We start from the raw sequence: 11,588 nt of genomic DNA, 5'->3' as shown, positions 1-11,588 counted from the left end.
GATGATAGAAGCCCATCTCCTACTGTAAATAACCTACACACTGTGTGTGTGTAGCCAGCCAGCCAGCCAGCCAGCCAGCCAGCCAGCCAGCCAGGTAGAAAAATGCCAGAAAAATAAAAAAGACAGACATCAGAGTATTTTTCAGTACACCAAAACGCAAAGTAAGAACCCTAGTAGCCTAATATCTCAAAAACTAGTTGATAAAATGTTCATAAGAAAGAAATGAAATTCTAATGGTAATGTTTCACAATGATGTCATTAGGCAGAGCAGGCAACAGATGGCACACAGACAGCAGAGTTGGGGACAGATATGCAGGGACAGACTGGCAGAGACAGGGAGTCTCAGGTAAGTTTGTTGAGTCTTTGTTTGGCAACATTATGAAAGGTTCTCAATTTTTTGGACTTGTAAAATAGGAACATAATTGTAACATGCCATGGATACCCCCACTCTCAACTTAAACTGGTGACTGAACTAAGATTTGTTAAAAGCAATGGTATTGCTGTTGTGATTAGTTGTGTAGTTTTGGGTACCGGTAGTTAGGAGTACGGCAAACACCTTATTTCTTTGGTTCCTCAATATACATTTACCATATTACAATGTAGGCTATGTGTTACAGCACTACTTTTGGTGTCCCCCTCAGGAATTGCTCTTGAGAAAATCCCTGGTTTCATCATAGCGCTTGATGGTTTTTGTGACTGCACTTGAAGAAACTTTAAAAGTTCTTGAAATGTTCCAGATTGACTGACCTTCATGTCTTAAAGTAATGATGGAATGTCATTTCTCTTTGCTTATTTGAGCTCTGCTTGCCATAATATTTTATTTTTTATTGTATTTATTTAACCTTTATTTAATTAACTAGGCAAGTCAGTTAAGAACAAATTCTTATTTACACGGATGGCCAAACCCGTGTACACCGCCCTATGGGACTTCCAATCATGGCCGGTTGTGATTCAGCCTGGATATGGACTAGGTCTATTACCAAATAGGGCTATATTCTGTATACCACCCCTACCTTGTCACAACACAATTGATTGGCTCAAATGCATTAAGAAGGAAAGAAATTCCACAAATGAACCTTTATCAATGCTTCCATGTTAATTGACATGCATTTCAGGAGACTACCTCATGAAGCTGGTTAACCTGTTTGGGATAGGGGGCAGTATTTTCACGGCCGGATTAAAAAACGTACCCGATTTAATCTGGTTACTACTCCTGCCCAGAAACTAGAATATGCATATAATTAGTAGATTTGGATAGAAAACACTCTAAAGTTTCTAAAACTGTTTGAATGGTGCCTGTGAGTATAACAGAATCCATATGGCAGGCCAAAACTTGAGAAGATTCCATACAGGAAGTGCCCTGTCTGACAATTTGTTGTCCTTCTGTAGCATCTCAATCAAAAATACAGCATCTCTGCTGTAACGTGACATTTTCTAAGGCTTCCATTGGCTCTCAGAAGGCGCCAGAAAGTGTAATGGGGTGTCTGCTGTCTCTGGGCGAAGAACAGCAGGATAATTTGTTAGTGGTCAGCCTGGGAACAGTGACACTGGAGATACGCGTCCACGAGACTACTCAATTTTTTTCTTTCAGCCTTTGAATGAATACAACGTCGCCCGGTTGGAATATTATCGCTATTTGACGAGAAAAATAGCATAAAAATTGATTTTAAACAGCGTTTGACATGCTTCGAAGTACGGTAATGGAATATTTTGAATTTTTTTGTCACGAAATACGCTCGCGCGTCACCCTTCGGGTAGTGACCTGAATGCACGAACAAAACGGAGCTATTTGAAGATAACTATGGATTATTTGGAACCAAAACAACCTTTGTTGTTGAAGTAGAAGTCCTGGGAGTGCATTCTGACGAAGAACAGCAAAGGTAATCCAATTTTTCTTATAGTAATTCTGAGTTTAGAGAGCACCAAACTTGGTGGGTGTCAAATTAGCTAGCCTGTGATGGCCGAGCTATCTACTCAGAATATTGCAAAATGTGCTTTCGCCGAAAAGCTATTTTAAAATCTGACACCGCAATTGCATAAAGGAGTTCTGTATCTATAATTCTTAATATAATTGTTATGTTTTTTGTGAACGTTTATCATGAGTAATTTAGTAAATTCACCGGAATTTTGCGGTGGGTATGCTAGTTCTGAACATCACATGCTAATGTAAAAAGATGGTTTTTGATATAAATATGCACTTGATTGTACAAAACATGCATGTATTGTATAACATAATGTCCTTGGAGTGTCATCTGATGAAGATCATCAAAGGTTAGTGCTGCATTTAGCTGTGGTTTTGGTTTTTGTGACATATATGCTTGCTTTGAAAATGGCTGTGTGATTATTTTTGGCAGGGTACTCTCCTGACATAATCTAATGTTTTGCTTTCGCTGTAAAGCCTTTTTGAAATCGGACAAATCGGGTACGTTTTTTATCCGGCAGTGCAAATACTGCCCCCTAGCCCCAACAGGTTAACGAGAGTCTTGTCTTTAAAATGGTGTAAAATAGTCATATGTTTGAGAAATTGAAGTTACAGCAAGCGTCCCACCTCGCCCAGACAGGTTAACCTCCCTACGTCTACCTTTGACTAATTTCTCTCTGCCTCCTTCTTTCCACTCCTCTCCTCTTTTGACCTCACCCTCTCACCGTCCCCCCTACTCACAAGGCAGGCAATACACTTGACCTCATCTTTACTAGATGCTGTTCTTCTACTAATCTCACTGCAACTCCCCTCCAAGTCTCCGACCACTACCTTGTATCCTTTTCCCTCTCGCTCTCCTCCAACACTACTCACTCTGCCCCTACTCAGATGGTATTGCGCCGTCGCAACCTTCGCTCTCTCTCTCCTGCTACTCTCTCCTCTTCCATCCTATCATCTCTTCCCTCTGCTCAATCCTTCTCCAACCACTCTCCTGATTCTGCCTCCTCAACCCTCCTCTCCTCCCTTTCTGCATCCTTTGACTCTCTATGTCCCCTATCCTCCCGGCCAGCTCGGTCCTCCCCTCCTGCTCCGTGGCTTCACGACTCATTGCGAGCTCCCAGAACAGGGCTCCGGGCAGCCGAGCGGAAATGGAAGAAAACTAGCCTCCCTGCGGACCATGTATGAAATGTATAAAAATGTATGCACTCACTACTGTAAGTTGCTCTGGATAAGAGCGTCTGCTAAATGACTAAAACGTAAAACGTAAACTCCCTCCTCTCTACATTTTCTTCCTCTGTTTCTGCTGCTAAAGCAGAAACAGAGGAAGAAATTCCAAGCATCTGCCTCTAACCCTAGGAAGCTCTTTGCCACTTTCACATCCCTCCTGAACCCTCCTCCTTCGTCAACCATTTTGAAAAGAAGGTTGACGACATCCGATCCTCGTTTGTTAAGTCAAACGACACCGCTGGTCCTGCTCACATTGCCCTACCCTATGCTTTGACCTCTTTCTCCCCTCTCTCTCCAGATGAAATCTTGCGACTTGTGACGCCGGCCGCCCAACAACCTGCCCGCTTGACCCTATCCCCTCCTCTCTTCTCCAGACCATTTCCGGAAACCTTCTCCCTGACCTCACCTTGCTCATCAACTCATCCTTGACCGCTGGCTACGTCCCTTCCGTCTTCAAGAGAGCGAGGGTTGCACCCCTTCTCAAAAAACCTACACTCGATCCCTCCAATATCAACAACTACAGACCAGTATCCCTTCTTTCTTTTCTCTCCAAAACTCTTGAGCGTGCCGTCCTTGGCCAGCTCTCTTGCTATCACTCTCAGAATGACCTTCTTGATCCAAATCAGTCAGGTTTCAAGACTGGTCATTCAACTGAGACTGCTCTTCTCTGTGTCACGGAGGCTCTCCGCACTGCTAAAGCTAACTCTCTCTCCTCTGCTCTCATCCTTCTAGACCTATCTGCTGCCTTTGATACTATGAACCATCAGATCCTCCTCTCCACCCTCTCCGAGTTGGACATCTCCGGCGCGGCTCACTCTTGGATTGCGTCCTACCTGACAGGTCGCTCCTACCAGGTGGCGTGGCGAGAATCCATTTCGGCACCACGTGCTCTCACCACTGGTGTCCCCCAGGGCTCTGTTCTAGGCCCTCTCCTATTCTCGCTATACACCAAGTCATTTGGCTCTGTTATATCCTCACATGGTCTCTCCTATCATTGCTACGCAGACGACACACAATTAATCTTCTCCTTTCCCCCTTCTGATAACCAGGTGGCGAATCGCATCTCTGCATGTCTGGCAGACATATCAGTGTGGATGACGGATCACCACCTCAAGCTGAACCTCGACAAGACGGAGCTGCTCTTCCTCCCGGGGAAGGACTGCCCGTTCCATGATCTCGCCATCACGGTTGACAACTCCGTTGTGTCCTCCTCCCAGAGTGCTAAGAGCCTTGGCGTGACCCTGGACAACACCCTGTCATTCTCCACTAACATCAAGGCGGTGACCCAATCCTGTAGGTTCATGCTCTACAACATTCGCAGAGTACGACCCTGCCTTACACAGGAAGCGGCGCAGGTCCTAATCCAGGCACTTGTCATCTCCCGTCTGGATTACTGCAACTCGCTGTTGGCGGGGCTCCCTGCCTGTGCCATTAAACCCCTACAACTCATCCAGAACACCGCAGCCCGTCTGGTGTTCAACCTTCCCAAGTTCTCTCACGTCACCCCGCTCCTCCGCACACTCCACTGGCTTCCAGTTGAAGCTCGCATCTGCTACAAGACCATGGTGCTTGCCTACGGAGCTGTGAGGGGAACGGCACCTCCGTACCTTCAGGCTCTGATCAGGCCCTACACCCAAACAAGGGCACTGCATTCATCCACCTCTGGCCTGCTGGCCCCCCTACCTCTGCGGAAGCACAGTTCCCGCTTAGCCCAGTCAAAACTGTTCGCTGCTCTGGCACCCCAATGGTGGAACAAGCTCCCTCACGATGCCAGGACAGCGGAGTCAATCACCACCTTCTGGAGACACCTGAAACCCCACCTCTTTAAGGAATACCTGGGATAGGATAAAGTTATCCTTCTAACCCCCCCCCCAAAAAAATATATAGATGTACTATTGTAAAGTGGTTGTTCCACTGGATATCACAAGGTGAATGCACCAATTTGTAAGTCGCTCTGGATAAGAGCGTCTGCTAAATGACGTAAATGTAAATGTAAATAAAGGGTATGTATTCGCTACATAAAGGGGATGTATACACTATATAAAGGGTATGTATTCACTATATAAAGGGTATTTGTAGTTGAATAGATTGAATACTGATGTTAACCTTCCTGGTTATATCCTTTTTCGGCAAGACAGATCTTCCAAAGGTGGGGGAGTGGCAGTCTTTACCAAGGATCACCTTCAGTGATCGGTTGTCTCCACCAAGTCTGTCCCCAAACAATTTGATTAGCTGGTTTTAAGCATTAATATTTCAAATAACTCTTTGTTGATTGTTGCTGGGTGCTATTGTCCTCCATCAGCACCAGCCTGTATCCTACCTGTCTTAAGCTCTCTCCTGGCCCCTTACACTAAGTCTCTCCTGTCCTTCTAGGTGACCTAAACTGGGACATGCTTTAACCACCTTACCAAGTCCTAAAGCAATGGGACTCCCTAAATCTTTGTCAGATTATTACAAATCCTACAACGCATGACTCAAAACACCCAGAAAAAGCTCCTCTCCTTGATGTTATCCTCACAAATAATCCTGATAGGTATCAGTCTGGTGTTTTCTGTAATGACCTTGGTGATCACTGTTTTACAGCCTGTGTTCGTAATGGCTGCTCAGTAAAACGACCTGTCCTGATTTGTTATAGAAGCCTGCTAAATAACTTTAATGAGCAAGCCTTCCTTCATGAACTGGCCTCTGTAAAATGGTATAGCATCAGCTTGATCCCCTCTGTCGAAGACGCTTGGACTTTCCTTTTTGATATTTCCAGTGGTATTGTTAACAAACACGCCCCCATAAAGAAAATGAGAATTAAAAACAGGTTCAGCCCTTGGTTCGACCGTGATCTTGCAGAGTTACTCCACCTCAAGAATTGCATTTGGCGAAAGGCTCAGCACACGCATACTCAGGCTGACTGGCTCTCATTCAGGCAAATGAGAAATAAGTGCACTCAGTCTATCTGGAAGGCCAAAGTTAGTTACTTTAAGGAGCAGTTCTCTCTCTCTGGGTCAAACCCCAAGAAGTTCTGGAAAACGATTAAAGACCTGGAGAATAAACCTTCCTCCTCACATCTGCCCATGTCCCTTAATGTTGATGATGTGGTTGTTACTGACAAGAAGCACATGGCTGAGCTCTTTAATCAACACTTCATTAAGTCAGGATTCCTATTTGACTCAGCCATGCACCCTTGCCAGTCCAACATTTCCTCATATTCCACCCCTTCTAATGCAACTATCCCCGATGCTTCTCCCTCTTTTCCCCCTGCCCCGCTACAAAGGTTCTCCCTGCAGGCAGTCACTGAGTCTGAGGTGCTAAAGGAGCTCCTAAATCTTGATACCAAAAAAACATCTGGGTCAGATGGTTTAGACCCTTTCTTCTTTTAGGTTGCTTCCGCTATCATCGCCAAACCTATCTACGAAGTTTTTAACCGGTCTCTCCTTTCTGGGGAGGTTCCCATTGCTTGGAAGGCAGCCACTGTTCGTCCTTTATTTAAAGGGGGAGATCAAGCTGACCCTAACTGTTATAGGTCTATTTCTATTTTGCCCTGTTTATCAAAAGTGTTGGAAAAGTTTGTCAATAATCAACTGACTGGCTTTCTTGATGTCTATTGTATTCTCTCTGGTATGCAATCTGGTTTCCGCTCAGGTTATGGATGTGGCACTGCAAACTTAAAGGTCCTCAATGATGTCACCATTGCCCTTGATTCTAAGCAATGCTGTGCTGCTATTTTTATTGACTTGGCCAAATCTTTTGATACGGTAGACCATTCCATTCTTGTGGGCCGGCTAAGGAGTATTGGTGTCTCTGAGGGGTCTTTGGCCTGGTCTGCTAACTACTTCTCTCAAAGAGTGCAGTGTATATATTCAGATAATCTGCTGTCTCTGCCACTGCCTGTCACCAATGGAGTACCCCAAGGCTCAATCCTAGGCCCCACGCTCTTCTCAATTTACATCAATAACATAGTTCAGGCAGTAGGAAGCTCTCTCATCCATTTATATGCAGATGATAGTCTTATACTCAGCTGGCCCCTCCCTGGATTTTGTGTTAAACGCTCTACAACAAAGCTTTCTTAGTGTCCAACAAGCTTTCTATACCTTAACCTTGTTCTGAACACCTCCAAAACAAAGGTCATGTGGTTTGGTAAGAAGAATGCCCTTCTCCCCACAGGTGTGATTACTACCTCTGAGGGTTTAGAGCTTGAGGTAGTCACCTCATACAAGTCCTTGGGAGTATGGCTAGACGGTACACTGTCCCTCTCTCAGCACATATCAAAGCTGCAGGCTAAGGTTAAATCTAGACTTGGTTTCCTCTATTGTAATCGCTCCTCTTTCACCCCAGCTGCCAAACTAACCCTGATTCAGATGACCATCCTACCCATACTAGATTACGGAGACATAAAATATAGATCGGCAGGTAAGGGTGCTCTCGAGCGGCGAGATATTCTTTACCATTCGGCCATCAGATTTGCCACCAATGCTCCTTATAGGACACATCACTGCACTCTATACTCCTCTGTAAACTGGTCATCTCTGTTTACCCGTCGCAAGACCCACTGGTTGACGCTTATTTATAAAACCCTCTTAGGCCACACTCCCACATATCTGAGATACCTACTTCAGCCCATATCCTCCACATACCAGTCACATTCTGTTAAAGGTCCCCAAAGCACAGACATCCCTGGGTCGCTCCTCTTTTCAGTTTGCTGCAGCTAGCGACCGGAACGAGCTGCAACAAACACTCAAGCTGGACAGTTTTATCTCAATCTCTTTATTCAAAGACTCAATCATGGACACTCTTACTGACAGTTGTGGCTGCTTTGCGTGATGTATTGTTGTCTCTACCTTCTTGCCCTTTGTGCTGTTGTCTGTGCCCAATAATGTTTGTACCATGTTTTGTGCTGCTGCCATGTTGTGTTGCTACCATGTTGCGTTGTCATGTGTTGCTGCCTTGCTATGTTGTTGTCTTAGGTCTCTCTTTATGTAGTGTTGTCTCTCTTGTCGTGATGTGTGTTTTGTCCTATATTTATATATATTTATCCCCCGTCCCCGAAGGAGGCCTTTTGCCTTTTGGTAGGCCGTCATTGTAAATAAGTATTTGTTCTTAACTGACTTGCCTAGTTAAATAAAGGTAAAAAAAAAAATAAGAAATATGTTTACACTACATAAAGGGTATGTTGTATTATGTATTTGTATTTATTAAGGATCCCCATTAGTTCCTGCCAAGGCAGCAGCTACTCTTCCTGGGGTTCAGCAACATTAAGGCAGCTATATGCCATTTAAAATATTGCATGACGTTACATTTCATAACACTTTAACCAATACATTTAGTGTGTTCCCTCAGGCCACGACTCCACAATCACATATCTACAATACAACATCCATGTGTACGTGTCTGCAGAGTGTGTGTCTTGTAATGTGTATACGTGTCTGTGTGTCTCTTAACAGTCCCCGCTGTTCCATAAGGTGTCTTTTTGAAATATTTTCTTTATCTGATTCTACTGCTTGCATCAGTTACCTGATGAGGAATAGAGTTCCATGAAGCCATGGATCTACTGTATGTAGTACTGTGCTCCTCCCATAGTCTGTTCAGAGTCCATCCATGGTCCATGGACATGGTCACTGGACGCCATAGTGAAACGCTACCTTGGCTCCATTCTAGCTCCATGGGTATATGAGGTGGAATAAACCTTTGCCTTGGAGTTAACTTGGGGGACATTAAAAACACATGATCCAGGGCCCCTCTCTCTCTCCCCGGGCCTGTCAAGTTCATTATTGCTACTCAGAGGAACAGGTCTGTCAGCAGATAGCCTAGGGCAGGGTTCCCCAACTGGCGACCCACAGGTTTTATTTGGCCAGCTACATTTCTGAGCAAAAAAAAGAAGAAAAAAATGTACTTTTGTTTTTACATTTAAATTTTCTTTGTTGGACATAATTAACTGTAAAAACACCAGGAAATCAGCTCCAATGGAATTTAATTTGAGAAATCTGTTTCCAGTATTCCCATGCATATCAGAGACACGTGATCATATACAAATGTAAGCAAGGTTTGAAATTATTATGTTTTAGTCAAATATTACATCTGCTTGGGATTTCAGGTCAATTTTCAGTCTAGAAATGATTAGTAATTATGTTCCGGCCCCCCCGACCATCCGCTCAAGAAAAACATCGCCCCACGGCTGAATCTAGTTGATGATCCCTGGCCTAGGGTCACATTCAGGAGGGCACAAAGTGCAAAACATTTTGCATCAGAAAACAAACATTCAGCTGTATACATCCCTGTTTCACTCCATTTCAAAGTGTTTACTCCATACCGAACACAATCTGTGAACACACTCACTGGCAGATCTCAGAACAGCCAAAACCCGAACGAACAGAGGGGCAACGATGCCCTGCATACGTCTCCCGGCGGCTTGTTTTTATGAACATATCATTTCCAGATGGAGGTCATGAATAAAAATGATGTAAACAAATCGAGTGAAACTGGAAAATAAAGCAACAGAAACAGAGGAGAGTAATAACAATCTCCCTGAAAAATACCATCTTGTCAATTTCGGACATAGGAATAGAGACATTCTGTATGTTATGTGATGGGAGAAGGGGGTTAAAGGGAACCATTATCTTTACTGTTTTTTGGGGAGGGTTCACTTTTTTGCCCTCCTCATTGAAAGAGCAGAGCTCAACCTTGAACCAGGCACAATTCAAGCTATACGGAACAACAGGCAGAGAAAAGGAGGAAATAGACAATCCCATCAGAGAATACAGACAATCCCTATGGAGACAACAATCCTGGGGCGGTTCATGTAAAAACACAACAAAATATATCATGGATTGAAAATACTTTAACCAATACATTTAGTGTGTTCCCTCAGGCCACTACTCTACTATCACATATCTACAATACATTTAGCGTGTTCCCTCAGGCCACTACTCTACTATCACATATCTACAATACATTTAGTGTGTTCCCTCAGGCCACTACTCTACTATCACATATCTACAATTACATTTAGTGTGTTCCCTCAGGCCACTACTCTACTATCACATATCTACAATACATTTAGTGTGATCCCTCAGGCCACTACTCTACTATCACATATCTACAATACATTTAGTGTGTTCCCTCAGGCCACTACTCTACTATCACATATCTACAATACATTTAGTGTGTTCCCTCAGGCCACTACTCTACTATCACATATCTACAATACATTTAGTGTGTTCCCTCAGGCCACTACTCTACTATCACATATCTACAATACATTTGGTGTGTTCCCTCAGGCCACTACTCTACTATCACATATCTACAATACATTTAGTGTGTTCCCTCAGGCCACTACTCTACTATCACATATCTACAATACATTTAGTGTGTTCCCTCAGGCCACTACTCCACAATCACATATCTACAATACATTTAGTGTGTTCCCTCAGTTCACTACTCCACAATCACATATCTACAATACAACATCCATGTGCACGTGTGTGTAGAGTGTGTGTCTTACATTTACATTTTAACATTTTAGTCATTTAGCAGACGCTCTTATCCAGAGCGACTTACAGTAGTGGATGCATACATTTCATTTCATGTATTTTCTTCTTTTTTTGTAATGTGTACGTGTCTGCAGAGTGTGTGTCTTGTAATGTGTATACGTGTCTGTGTGTCTCTTAACAGTCCCCGCTGTTCCATAAGGTGTATTTTTGAAATATTTTCTTTATCTGATTCTACTGCTTGCATCAGTTACCTGATGAGGAATAGAGTTCCATGAAGCCATGGATCTACTGTATGTAGTACTCACCAACCCCACAGATTCAGGACTGTTCTTCCAGAGCAACTGTATGGTCCTTCCCTGAAGACCAGGGCCATTTGCAGTGCCATTTAGGCATTAATAAAGCTGGCATGCTTATTCTACATCAGTGGTGTCATACCTGCAGGCCACAAATAGAATGATTGTAGGTCAGATGTGGCCCATGGGCCGGGAGTTTGAGACCCTTGTTCTACATAATCTTCAACATTTAACAATGTTGTGCCCTGCTGAAGACAGCCCAGTGCTTGTATTTGTATTTTCTATTTATTATGGATCCCCATTAGCTGCTGCCAAAGCAGCAGCTACTCTTCCTGGGGTCCAGCAAAATTAAGGCAGTTTATATAATTTTAAAACATTAAAATACATTCACAGATTTCACAACACACTGTGTGTCCTCAGGCCCCTATTCCACCACTACCACATATCTACAGTACTAAATCCATGTGTATGTATAGTGTGTTTGTTATCGTGTGTGTGTGTGTGTGTGTGTGTGTGTGTGTGTGTGTGTGTGTGTGTGTGTGTGTGTGTGTGTGTGTGTGTGTGTGTGTGTGTGTGCCAATGTTTGGGATGCTTCACAGTCCTCGCTGTTCCATAAGGATTTTTTTTTAATCTGTTTTTTAAATCTAATTTTATGTAGTTCCATGTAGT

Source organism: Salmo salar, chromosome ssa01 (genome assembly GCF_905237065.1).
Source record: "Salmo salar chromosome ssa01, Ssal_v3.1, whole genome shotgun sequence".
Classification (NCBI taxonomy): Eukaryota; Metazoa; Chordata; class Actinopteri; order Salmoniformes; family Salmonidae; genus Salmo; species Salmo salar.
This window is presented reverse-complemented; position numbering follows the sequence as displayed.